We start from the raw sequence: 14,839 nt of genomic DNA, 5'->3' as shown, positions 1-14,839 counted from the left end.
TTTAATTAATTTATTTTTAGTTTTCAACATTCATTTCCACAAGATTTTGAGTTACAATTTTTTCTCCCTATCTTTCCCCTACCCCCACCCCAAAATAGCAAGCCTACTGAATACCCCTTCCCCCAATCTGTTCTCTCATATATCCTCCCCCATCACCCCCCTAACTTTCTAGTAGGGCAGGATGGGTTTCTATACCCCAGTACCTGTATATCTTATTTCCCAGTTGCATGTAAAAAAATTAAACATTTGTTTTCAAAACTTTGAGGTTCAGATTTCACATCCTCTCTCTCAAAGCTAGAAGCTAGAAAAGTCCACGATCTCTCTCCTTTCTCACTCTTCTCAACCTGTTCCCCTTCCCCCTACATACACACATGAGTGTGACACATTGATCTCACCCATAAGGAGAAAGTCCCATATCAGTGGGCTTTAGGTTTCAGTTTACAATAATAACCTCCACGAGGAGGGAAAAGAGTAGTAATGAACAGTATCATCAGGTACATAGGAAAGTTCCTACCATGGGGCAATGTTTCTGTGTCCTATATCACCCACAGGAATTTGTATTTCTAAAAGTGAGTTATAACAGAAAAGAGGGATTGGAAGGCAAAACTTACAGTACAATAATATACAAGCTGTATAGAAGAAAGAACCCAAAATGGACAGCTTAGAAACTTTGTTTCCTTAAAGTATTAAAGGGAAGGGGAGTACAGGTAAAGAGAAGAGAGACAGTGGGACCAGAATTGTTTAATATAAATTAAGATAAATAGTCAAAAAGACAGTGTACTACACTTAAAGAAGAGGAAAATTTCTTCATTTGAAAAAATTAGAGACAAATGGAGAAAAACACAAACCTAACTCATAATTTTAAGTGTTAATGGATTAAACAATACAATAAAATATAAGAGACACAGATTGAACAAGAAAGCAAAATCCCACAGGCTGTTGCTTACAACTAAAAAGCAAAGACATACATAGAATAAAAATAAGGGACTGGAAAAAATAACTTACTGTATCAGGTGAATCAAAAAGTGAGGGGGGCAGGAGTTGCAATTATGCTATCAGACAAAGTAAAGACAAATATCAAAAACACTAAAGGGATTAACATGCAAACTAATACTGAGATGAACCATAGACAACAAATCTAAGCTAGTATTAGATTTATATGCTCCTATTGCCTCAGCATTAGCAGTGAACTATAAGAAGACACAGATAGTAATATAACAGTGGCAAGAGACTTAAAAACCTTCTCTCATTAATGAATAAGCCTATCAAGGAAAGCATGAGGGAAAATATGGAATATAACAAATTGCTGGAAAAACTAGAGTTAAAAGACTTATGGCATCTTTTAAAGGAGACTGCTAAAAAATAGATATATTTCTCAGTACCACAAGGAACTCTTCCAAAAATTGAATACGAATAAGGGTACAAAGATATGGCAAACAAATTGTAAAAAGACAGAAAGATTAAGCACATCTTTCACAGACCATAACTCAGAAAAAAAAATAAAAAAGAAAGAAGAATAATCAGTTCAATAAGTACGGCCAAGCAAAAGACACAGAACCAAATGGTTATTTAACAATGAAATATGAAGTGAGTGAAGTAAGACATAAATCAAGGAAATAATTATAATTACGTGAAAGAAAATAATGGTGAAACAACATACCAGAATTTCGGGGATACAGCTAAAGCAGTACTCAGAGAAAAAATCATATTCCTACAAACATACATTAACAAAATAGAAAAAGAGAGAATTAATGAGTTGAACATGTATTTTTTTAAAAAATGAGAAAACCAGCAAATAATCTAAATAAGCAAAAAAGAGAGAAGATAATAAATTAGAAGAGAAATAAACTAGAAACAAAAAATTCTATAGAGGTGATGAAACTGTTGATTGTGTTACTTTATCAGATAGAAGCATTCTATCTGATGAATTGTGTTACTTTGTCAGACAGATGCATCCTGTTGACTTGCGTTGATTTCACAGGCAGAAAGTGAATTGAGATGATAGTGCTGGCAATATGTGTGAATGTTGTTGTGATTCTGCTGAACTTGATGTGTGTAGATTTTGTTGTGGCTGTTAAGTTTTCTCTTCCTAGGAATAGAGACTTCAAAGGGCTTGAGGTGGACTGGTCACCATGAGTTTCAATATGGAACAGGAGCTGGGCATGCAGCTGTACAAGTAGCTGAGAGCTGCCTACCTGTGAATCCAGGTGACTGCTGGGTGAATTCAGGCAAGACCTAGGAGCATGGAAGAGGAACCATGGAATTTAGAAGCCAGCTTCAAGCCAAGATGAAAGGACTGACAAGATCATGATTTATTGTGACCTAGGGGTGGAAAAAAGTTGTACTTTGTACCCCTTAAGGAAGAATGAGTTAAGAATGATTGGAAGCTAGTCTCCAATCAAGAAGAAAGGAGACTTTCTGATTAACATGATTAAGACAATGTGACCCAGGGGTGGGAGACCTTTGTACTTTGTATCCCTTAAGGATGATTGCTCCTTAAGGATGAGTTAAGGATTTACTGAATGATATATTTTATTTAAAACTACGTGGCCACTTTAGTGATTTGTTATGTTATATCATTGTGAATGTTGAACTTTGGTTTCTGTGAATGTTTTGCTTTAGTATATTGCTGAATAAATAGAGAGCTCACTATACAATGTGATCAGAACCTTAGAGCTATTCACAGCAACAGTCCTCTAGAGAGCTGCTTGTGCTTGACTTTATAAGGTGCAATGCTGCTCAGCTCCTCCTTTAATCATTCTATTCCTTTTGACTAAGGTATAATTTTCAATATCAATATTACTGTCATACATCCTAACCTGCCAAGTCTCAACTGTAACTATGAGGTCAATTTTACATCCTTTCATTATATTTTTCCTTTTTCATAGCTTATGTAAAAGCTATCTCCTTATCTACCATTAATTGCCAGTTAACACTTCTGCAAATAGTATGTGATAGAAGGTCCTGGTGTGCTTTGGTCCATAGAGTCACAAAGAGTTGGATACCACTGAACAGCAGCAATGATAGTGACACTTCTGCATGACCTAATGCAAACAGCTCCCTTAGTAGTTTTCCAACTGTCAGTAGCATTTGACTAAATCTAATTATCTACATTAATTCTGTTTCTCTGCTAAGCTCTGGATATCTCTTTGTAATTCCCTAGGTATTTTGCTCTCTTCCCATAAATTTTATCAATGTGGACTTACCCAGTCCCACAGAGATCTCTCTGAATGTCTTTTAAAAAGACTTTTATGGATATTTTTGCAGCATTTTAATCTTTCATCCTTCTTTTCCTGATTTGATCTAATTATCTCACTTCCTATGTCATATACTATTGTGCACAAGTCATAATAAATAATAAGCAGCAAACTACCTACCACCATCATGTATATCTCCACTACTCTTCGGGTCTTCTTCAACTGATTAATTTTCATATTTTAGAGAGCATGGTGTTGCATGATTCTTGGCCATATGATGTCACCTTTTGTGTCAAGGATAGCAGTTTCTTGAATGTTGTTGGTGAAAGGAGAACCTTCACACGGTGTCTAAAACCTGATACACTATTGTAATGGGAATGTAAATTTTGAAGATCTTCCCTGCCCCTAGGCTAAAGTGCACTTGGAGCCTGGGGTGGGAGGCTTGTTTTTCAGTAGATACTTCTTGATTGGCCAGTGAGTCAATAAGGTTTTTACATTCTCTGAGCCAGGAGAAGGCTATATAAGCCCTGATGTGTAGCTTTGTTTTGGGGCTCACTTTGAGAAGTGTTCTGTGATTTGATCTGGATTCTGGGAAGCTGTTGTCCAGAGGCCCCCGGCTTTGAAAAACCCAGATGTTGAAACCCAGATGTTGATTTGGTATGAATGTAATGGCTGGACAGTTTGGAAAGCTGTCTACTTGATCTGTTTCTGTCTTGATAATTCTGTCTGTATATTCTGAAGTTCGGGGTGCTGACCTCTTTCCCCTGAACTAGGTAAATAATACATGTTTGACTGGTTAAAGTAAGCTTGTTAACCCATTTTGAGTTGCTTTCCTTTGTCAAAGCAGATCCAAGAACCTGTGTGAGCAACCACCCTGGGGACGCTGGGGTGCTTGCTGCCACAACTATATAAATATCTTCGTTAAGCCTGAGTCCTGTTTCCCCGTGATAAACATTACTTGTCAAATACCTTCTTTCAAGGTAGAATGCGTAAGTTATGCATATCAATGAAGCCAAGACCTAAAAAGTGATTCTATAATTATAAAACTAAGTGCAACCTGACCCTTGTTATACGGGAAATTATAATGACAAATATTTTTTTTTAATGTCCTGTAGTGTGTATCTATAGGAATGTATGAAGAACATGTAATTTTGCCATTTTATCTGTAAAATGGGAGAAATAGTGTAACCTTAACCTTGCTTTTGTGAGGATCATTAGAGATTATTAGCAATAGAGATTATTATGTCCTGTACATAAATGCTACATAAATATCAATTATTATTAATATGATCCAGTTCTACCACTTGTATGGGCAAGTTGTTTAAACTCCCTAAGTTTTATCTGTCAAGTGGAGATACTAAATCCTGTTTTGCCTACCTTAACAAGGTTGTCAGGAGGATCAAATGAGAGAATATGAGGGAAATCCTACCTGTGAAGCAAATGTCAAATACAAGAGATTGAGGCATGATTTGTACTTTCTGGGCAGGTCATGATCTCCCTGTATTGCACTTTTTAAAAAATATATTTTTATTACATTTTAAGTTCCAAACTGTCTCCCTCCCTTCCTATCTACCCCACATTAGAGAAGGCCACTGTTTCACACACACACACACACACACACACACACACACACACAAACACATATGATATATACTACTATATGCTATATATGTGTGTGATAGAGGAGAGAGAATGAGAGAGAGAGAGAGAGAATGTATAAAACCATACTATGCATACTTCAATTTATCATTTCTTTCTCTGGAGGTGTATAGCATCTTCCTTCATAGTTCTTTGTAGTTGATTTAAGTATTTATAATATCCAGAATAGCTTAGTCATTCACATTTACTCTTCAAACAGTACTGCTGTTACTGTATACTATGTTCTCTTGGGTCTGCTCATTTCATCCTTCATTATTTCACACAAGTCTTTCTCCATGCTTTTCTAAAATCAACCAGCTAGATGGACGAGTAAACAAGAAATCATCTAAACTCTCCCAGATTCGCTTTCAAACAACTATAATACCTCAAAATGAATTTTGGAAGGGCAGAAACAACAAAAATACCATTTTCTAGCTTGAGACAATTTGGAAGGTCTACAGGAAAGGTCTGTCTCATTCAGGTAATGGGGAGTTCAGTACATAGCAGACAGTGTCCCAGCAAGGCAGCAGCAGGCCCTACTTCAGCAAGCCAGTTGGGAGGCCCTGTGCCCCAGCTCAGGTCAGTGACCAAAGAACTTTAGCTCTGTTGCAGCAGCAGGTGAGTGACCAGGGTGGCCCACCCACCCACAGCTCCAGCACAGCGCTCTCCACCCCCTACAGCCCCAGCACAGCCCCAGCCCCACTGGGGGTCCTGGCAAAGCACCTGATAGCAACCAGGACCCCATGGCCCTAGTACCAGGACCCCAGCATAGCACCAGGTGAGTGGCTGAGCCCACCGGGGTGCCTGCACAGCACCAGGAGAGCAGCCCCCAGCACAAGACACTTAGGCCAGTGCTCCTTTTGCCCTAGGAGTAGAGCTCAACTTTAAAAGCAGCAAAATAGACTGGAAAAGATGAGCAAAAAAATAACCGGAATGTAGAAAGTTACTATGATAACAGGGGAAGATCAAGACACAAACTCTACTTGTTGTTTTTTTCTGAACTCTTACATCAATAAAATAAAGAACAGATAAATGAATTGGACATACAACTAAAAAAATTAGAAAAAAGAACAAATTAAAAATCCCCAATTAAGCACCATATTGGAAATGCTGAAAAGTAAAGGTGAGATTAATAAAACTGAAAGTAGGAAAACTGACCCAACCATTTCAGAGAGCAATTTGGAACTGTAACCAAAGGGCAATCAAACTGTGCATAGTCTTTGATCCAGTAATACCACTACTAGGTCTGTATCCCAAAGAGATCCTGAAATGGACCTACATGTAAAAAAATATTTTTAACAGCTCTTTGTGGTGGCAAAGAACTGGACATTGAGGGGATGCTCATCAATTGAGGAAAGACTGTAAAGATGTGGTATGTGAATGGAATGGAATTCCATTGTGCTTTAATAAGAAATAATGAGTAGGAAGATTTTTTTTTCTTAAAAAACCTGGAAAGACTTATATGAACTGATGCAAAGTGAAGTGAGTAAAGCCAGGAGATAATTGCACAAAGTAATAGTAATGCTGTTTGATGATCAAACTATGATTGACTTAGCTCTTCTCAGCAATACAATGATCCAAGACAATTCCAAAGAACTTGATGGAAAATGCTATCCACATCCTGAACTATGGAGTCTGGATGCAGATTGAAGCATACAATTTTCACTTTGTGTGTGTGTGTGTGTGTGTGTGTGTGTGTGTGTCTGTGTGTGTGTGTCTTCTTTTGGTCTGTTTCTTTTTTCACAACATGATTAATATAGAAATATGTTTTACGTGATTGCACATATATAACCTATATGAAATTGCTTACCATCTTAGGGAGTGGGGAAGGGAGGGAGGGAGAAAACTTGGAACTCAACATTTTTATATATTAAATATAACTTCAAATGTTAAATGCTAAAATTTACCTATATGTATAAATGGGGGAAAATGCTATTTAAAAAGAAAAAAAATTAACCAACTCAATAATTCTTAAAGCACAGTTGTATTCTGTCACAATCATATACCACACCTTATTCAGCCATTCCCCAATAGGTGGACATCCCCTCAATTTCCTGTTTTTTGCCACCACAAAGAGAGCCACTACAAATGTTTTAGAACTTATAGGTCCTTTTCCTTTTTCCCTGATCACGTTGTAAAACAGACCTAATAGTGGTATTGCTATACCTGTATTGTACTTTCAGGATCACGACCTGATGTCCTTGAATGCCACCTGCACAAAGGAATCCCTGGACAAAGGGAGATGTCAAAAAGTGTTTGTGGTTACTTCAACCATGCACACATTTGCCTTGCCCCTCTCCCACCCTCTATTCTTTGTCTGTGAGAGTAAGGGAGCAGAGGTCTGTTCCCAGAGCCCATACAGATGAATTTGTATGGGCAAACTCCAGGTTAGCAATAGTGGAAGGGATGGCACCCTACAGACTTTGCAAACGGTGCCCAAAAAGAGCATTACTCCACATCTCCTGCTCTACACATAGATGAAAATTTCACAGGAAGTTATATATACAAATATGTGTCAGATGAGTTCAAAAGTTGATGGGGGGGGGGGGAAGGGAAAGGGAGAAATACTTTCTCCAGAGCCTAAGTGAGACCAGATTCGTCTCCTCCATCTCCTCCCCTTACAGTGTGCCACAGGATAAAAAAAAAATTCAACCAGTCAGAAACTTCTCAATAAACAGTCTTTTCTTGATGCCAGGGAGGAATATCCTTAAAGAGACAGAGGCATATCAAAGCAACCAGGCATGGAAAGCAGAGACAGGATGCTGTAAAATGTGACCCTGGCAAAATATTTTGACACTGAATACTGAAAATATGTATTTTATTCTTCTCCAAGGAATCTTTTTTGGTTGGTGGTTTTTGTGTGTATGGTTTTATTTGTTTTTTTTGGGGGGGGGTAGGTGTATATATATATAATACACAGGATCAAGGAGCTTCATGCTTGCTTTTAACAGCTAGCAATATTAGGGTCAAATAGCTATTTGTTATTTTCTAGCAAATATAGTACAGCCCTTGGGAGACAATGTTACACAACTTGACTGACCACACAGCTGAAAGGTAAAGAAAGAACCATGTTAAGGAGGCCATTGATAAAACTTTTTTTTTTTTTTGCAGGGAGGGAAGGCAGGGCAATTGGGGTTAAGTGACTTGCCCAAGGTCACACGGCTAGTAAGTGTCAAGTGTCTGAAGGCAGATTTGAACTCAGGTCCTCCTGACTCCAGGGCTGGTGCTCTATTCACTGCTCCACCTAGCTGCCCCGATAAAATATTTATTGAAGAAAGAAAATCAATGGATGCTTCCTAGCAGGTATGTTCAGATTATATATAGTTTTCCATCTTTTCTTCCCAAAGGAAAAAACAGTGAGTGAATAAAAGTGAAAAGTGGATAATTTGGGGAGAAATCGGTCAGATGGAGAGGGTCAATCACATGAGCAGCTATAGGACAGCCAAAGTTTCTAATATGAATTTCAAGTCATACACTGAAAGAAATGGACTCAATATGAATTTTGTGTTAACATGATTGTTTATTTATGAAAATAATGTGGCTCCACATGCTTTTCAGTCCTGGTGCTATTTTTATTTTTTTTTTTAATTAAAAAAAATTTAAGGTATTCAGTCCCAATCCAAATCCCCAGTCAAAGGCCAGGGTAAGACCTAGTAATCACTATGTATCCAAGTGACTCTCTTTATTTAAGGGTTATCCAAATCATAGCAAATCAGAGAAATTAACTTCATGGTATCAGTCTTCTTGTTTATGCATTGATTATCTTCATCTTCTTTTAGATATGGGCTGTGGTCTGGCATCTTCTCAAGACAAAGGTGTTCAGAGTGGCATTGGAAATAGACTTAAGGGTCTCTCCTAAGTGGCCTCCTGCTGCTACCCTATAAGTAAGAAGCTGAAATTAAAGGTCACAATTTAATTCGAGCGTAATAGACTAGGTTCTCATGGTACAAGGCAATGTGACTATCAAATAAGTGAGCAATGAAAGGCCTTGTGATCCCAATGCACATTCGTTCAGAGATGGAAGATCTAAGTCTAATGCTCTATCAGATGGTTTGGTGCTTTGAGATCCTTCTGCACAACCTTTCACTCATCATTGAAATTTGAGGGGTTAAGAGAGACAGGGAGGAAGACAGAGAGAGATGGTAAAGATACGTTATTTAGTAACTTCTGTTTTTTAATTGTTTATAGCTTGAATGTTTGGCTAGACTCCTGGACGCAGCTCTCAATTCCTCTCCAGAGTTGAACAATTGTGCACTTTGGCAGAAAGAAATTGAATGCAGGCATTTCTTCCCCCTTTTCTTTCATGCTCATAAGCCTCAGATCAAGTTCCTTCTCTTTTCTCAACATGGAAGCACAGATGGACGAAGCTCCTTTCCTGTGCTTCCTTTCCAGATGTTTCACAGCTTCTACTCTGCTATTTTTTCTTGCTACACACTGACATGGCGGCTGTTATTGGAGAAAGAGCCAGGTTGCTGGAATCTTTCCTCATCTTGTCAGAAGCAAATCTGGATTTTCTAAGACTTGCTATGTTTCTGACATACCCTCCAGTATGTCTGTCTGATACAGTTCCTTTTCCTGATCTCAGTGCCATCCCAGTCATGGCCTCTGGGAACTGAGGAGAGAGTTACTGGGATGGGGCTGAGCCGGAGAGCCTCCTCTGTTCTATAATAGGGAATGAACCCTACAGAGCATACAGTGTCATCTTTGAACAAAGGAACATCCATTTGGCTTTCTTCAGAGGTTTCACTGGAGAAGAACAGAAGGGGGCTACAAGAAGGCGAGTTCTTAGGCAAGGAATGGAGATCAAAGTTTGGTTTAAGACTTAGCAAGGAGGCCTGAAAGGGAAATACAGCATTCCAGGTTAAAAGAGAAAAATGAGATCTGCTGCTGGAAGGGACATTTGGGAAAAATTAAGTGAAGATGTTCATTTTATAGATGTAAATATTCTGTCCTGGAGAGTGAATGTGCATTGCTCTAGGTTCCTGGACAAACTGCATTATGGGCATGATAATCATGTCATTTTTTTGTATTTAATGACACTTTAGATAGATTTATCTATAGGTATAATATAGGTAAAAATAAATACTTCTACCCATAGTTATAATGTAATTGTATATAAGTATATCTACATAAATATATATTTAACATAAATATGTGTATGGAATTTTCACATAAATATAGATATTTAAAGCACTTAGAGATAGATAGATAGATAGATAGATAGATAGATAGATAGATAGATAGATAGATAGATAGATAAAAGCACTTGTTGCATGATCATACAACTACTATGTGTCAGGGACAAGTTTCAAATCTGGTTTTCTCCTCACCCTAGGTCCAAAGTCCTTTTACTATATACCTGATCTAAATAATATCTTGATAAGTGAAAATGTTTTAAATATTGATATCAATATGAATATAAAAGTGCTTTAAATATATACAAATAGGTACATACATAACTATGGGACATGCATAGCTACATATAGATGTGTGCATATACATAAGACATACATATTTATATAAGTATGTAAATACATATGCACACCTACATATAGAGATTTAAAGCACTTTCAGACTCATCTATAATTTGATAGATAATTGATATTTAAATATGATTCTATTAGAACAAGGCAAAGATATAATGGAAAGGACATTGGACCTGGGGTCAGGAAAGATCTGGATTAAAATCTTGCCCCTGATAATAATAAAGTGACTGGGGGGGTATGCCACTTCACTTCTCTGAAAGAAGTTTCCTAATTTATAAAATGAAGATAATAATGCCTCCATGCCTTACCCGGCAAAGTTGTCAGGAGTATCAAATAAAGTAATGGAGGGAAAAACTGGAGGAATATTTAAGTTTTGTGTTATTGTCTGATCCTCAGCAGCTCTTTGAGATGGGCAGAACAGGTATTATTATCTTCATCTGACAGACAAGGAAAAAGATACAGAGACTGTGAATGAAGCTTCTGGATAGCCAACCTGGGATCAGGAGCCAGTAATCTTTTCCACTTTCCTGTATTCTATTCACCAGCAGAGACAAAGACCCCAGAATTTGGCTCTACCAAAGTAGTTTACAGGAATGAGACTTTTTCCTTTTCCCCATTTGAAACTTTGTGAGTAAGCAGTTGTTTAGATCTTGTGGGCAAAGGCACGACCAAGTCTTCTAAGCCCCTCTCCTTGCCAAAAGAGAGGGAGGGATTCCAAATTGAACTTACTCTACAGTTATGAATGGTGAATTTCCTATTAGCATCTCTTCCTTTTTCTTCGTTTCTGGATTTTCTCCTCTGGGCTTTACATAACCTGCTCCGCAGAAGTGGGTTGACCAAGAATTCATCCTGAGATCGATAATATGGAAAGAATCCAATGGAGGGCACCCATTCTTTATGGTCCTCCCTAGGCCTAACATTGGTCATACTCTTGCATTCTTTTTCCGTAGTGATTTCTTCTTCTTGGACACAAAACCCCAAATTCAAAGTTGATAGTTCATCAGAGGACCCGTCATGTGTTCTAAAGTATGGTAAGTATTCCAAAGACATGACTGACTGTCTTTGGTGTGGTGTTGAAAACAACCGTGGTGTTAGGGGAATCCTCAGAGAACCAAAAAGGAGACATAAATGCCTTCCCATAGGGGATCATAGAGGGAGGTTTCTCCTTAATCTTATTTTTCTTCTGTAAAGTCTGGAACAGAGAGATAAAATCTTTCCATTTTTGACCTCCCACAACCATGAACTGACTTTCTTCAAATGAACTTATCATCTTTTCTCTAAAACTGCCTGTCCCCCAACTCCAGGCAGACTAGAGTGTTACTTATACATCCTCCACTCTTGTCAAACTCTGTTCTATCACATCATCTCTAATGCCTGCGATTGACTGCTCCTGCCCCTTATTAATCAATGTGCCAGGAAGGCTTGGTACTTGAGATACAAATACAGAGAATGAAATAATTCCCAATCCCAGGAAGATTACATCCTAACAGGAGAAATAAGTGTGTGTGTATATATATATACATATAATATATACATACATATGCATGTATATGTATATACTATAAAGTATAAATGTGAACAAATGTAAAGTAGTTAAATGAAAGGTATTTTAGGATGGATAGTATCAGAAATTGGGGAGGTCAGGACAAACTTTATGCACAAGATGGGGCTTTTTGAGTTTCATCTTAAAGAAAGAGAGAGATTCTTTGAAGAGTCCCTCACTTTGTTTAAGGTCTAATTCAGGTGCCACCACCTTGAAGTGAGGGGAGCACAGAATGATTAGTTGATTTAGAGAAACCTGATTTAGAATCTTACTTCAGACAACCTTTGGCAAGTCACTTAATGTATCTGAGCCTCAGTTTCCTTATCTGTAAAATGGGGTAAAAACAGCTACCTCACAGAAGAGTTGTGAGGATCAAATGCATAGTGCTTTGGAAACATTAAAATGTTCTATAAGGTTTTTTTTTGAGCAGCTCGGTGGTGCAGTGGATAGAGTGCCAGGCCTAGAGTCAAGAGGACTCATCTTCCTGAGTTCAAATCTGGCTTCAGACACTTATTAGCTATGTGACCCTGGGTAAGTCATTTAGCTCTGTTTGTCTCAGTTTTCTCATCTGTAAAATGAACTGGAGAAATAAATGACAAACTGTTCAAGTGTCTTTGCTGAGAAAACCCTGAATGGGGTCACAAAAAAATCTGATACAACTGAAAAACCACTAAAGAACAAAATAAATGTATTAATGTATTCAACAATAATTACTATTGAAGCATTCGGGCAAAAGTGATCTCTATCCTCTTAAACTTCCTATGCTATCCTGCCTGTTTGTCTTCTTTACATATATTCTCCTTTGCATTGTGTCTGTAGCCTTGGAGCTCTAACTAGTATTATCTCTTGCAAATAGTAGACACTTAGTGTTTGTGGAATGCATGAATGAACTACCTTTGGCTCTGTCAAATAGAAAGTCCCCTGAGGATGTAATCTGTGGCATTTATGAATGAACAGTGCAGGAAGAGAGAGAACACAAATGAACGCAAGCAAGCCAATAGTTTTTCCTGGCTGTCTTTACAAAGCTTAAAAGACCTTCCAGTTAGCCTTGGGCCTCTGTACCTCATTCTGATCAAAACGAGATCAATCTCACCAAGCCTTCTAAAGTACAGAGACACCTGGCTCACAAAAATCTTGCTTAGCCCATCAACTTGGGTGCTCTTTTGCCATCAGGGGTCTGAGCTCTCTGAAAAAGTTTGCCACACAGAGAAAAAGTGCAAGCAATTAATCTTACTTGAATCAGTTTTCTCTCTAAGAGTAAGATTTATATCCTATAATTGATGCTTTTTCATAGGCTTTACTTTGAAATTCTCCATTGCCATGACCTTATACAATTGTTTCCCATTTTCCGGGGTTATAAAAACATTTTGCCCCCACTACATACAGCACAGTGTCCAATCATATTTATATAGAGAATACTAGAAGATTAGCCCTTAAGTTCTAAATCTATGATTACATTCTAATTTTCCCATCTTGCAAATGAAGAAAATGAGGCACAGATAGCTGAAATTATTGGCTCTACCTTATAAAACATCAGTGACAAAGTCAGGACAAGCACCCAGTCTGAGCATCTTGGTATTTTATGTTGTCATTAATCTGAAGGTGCCATTTTTAATTGCTATGACAACCTATCCACTTGCTCTAGTATCCTTCTAAGGCCTTACCATTCTTTCCATTTGGTGGATGTTAACACTGGAGCTAATGCTCACTGTGGTCTATGAAAGGCAATTTCCATGTGTCCAGTATTTTGCTTGATGGTCTTTGGCTTCAATACACAAGAGAGTCATTAGTCACAGAGCAGGCTGGTGCTGAATCTGTCTTATATCCATCTCCATCAATTAATTCACCAAGCAAGACCAGGGTGTCCAGCACCCCTTAAGAAGGCCAGTTCCAACTTGAGAAAAGATATCTAAAATTCTAAAAACCATCTCCGGTGTTTCATGTTTTTGTTTCACTGGGGGGCTAATCATTACATGAATGAGTCTCATCGTTTAAACTATGGCTGCAAAGACAAGGCAAAATATGCCCATGGAGATAGCTTTCTTAATCTTTCTTTCTCCTCCTCCTCCCCCCACCCTCTCCCCATCAAACCCACTGCCCTCTGCCCACTATAAGAAGATTCCACCATGAAGTCATAATTGCCTTGAGCCTTTCCCAGCTGGAAGCATGACAAGAAAGCCAGTCAGCTCTGTTTCCATGGAGACACATGATGAAGTACCCAACACCTGCGTTCTTCACCTGTCTCTTAAATCAGCTTAATTTGATTCTCTGCGCCACATACTTAGGAACAAAGAAAAACAAAATCATCTCCTGCCACCAAATCAGCTTTTGTGAAAAGGTTTCAGTAAGCTCATTCAGGGGATGAAGTTCATGGTCAGGAGCAGCAAGGGGCAGTCCTAGCTGCAAACTTTGTACCCCCAAATTCCGTAATCCTGATTAGTTAAGGTGGGTGTGTAATGAAAAACTGTATACTTGTGGCTGTGTAGAACTGCTCTAAGTTTATGAATTTCTTGATCTTGTGACACATAGGTATCCACTGAGGTTTTTATCTGATTTCAAACTCACATCCTACCTTAATCACTCAGTTATCACCCAGTGAGTAAAGACTTATAATAGAAAATTCTGTTATTTTTAGAATATGTCATATACTGAAATATTCATAGCAGCACTTTTGTGGGAATAAAAAATTCTAAACAAAATAGATGAACATCATTTGGGAAATGGCTGAACAAACTGTGGTAAAGAATATCAATGGAAGGTTACTATGCCGTAAGAAACCATGAATGTGAGAAATATGGAAGCACTCCTTATGAATTGAAAGGAAATGTAAGATAGAGAACAGACAAAATAGAACCAAGAGACAATGGACAATCAATACAATAAAGTAAATGAAATAAAAGTATAAAGGGGGAAAAAGCCTCAAAGTTAGCCAGACTATGATTTATTACAATGACCAGTTGGGGTCCTGAAGAACA

This window comes from Petaurus breviceps, unplaced genomic scaffold (genome assembly GCF_028583685.1).
Source record: "Petaurus breviceps papuanus isolate PSGF00001 unplaced genomic scaffold, PetGlider_PUasm1.0 189, whole genome shotgun sequence".
Taxonomy (NCBI): domain Eukaryota; kingdom Metazoa; phylum Chordata; class Mammalia; order Diprotodontia; family Petauridae; genus Petaurus; species Petaurus breviceps.
Note: the sequence above shows the minus strand (reverse complement) of the source record.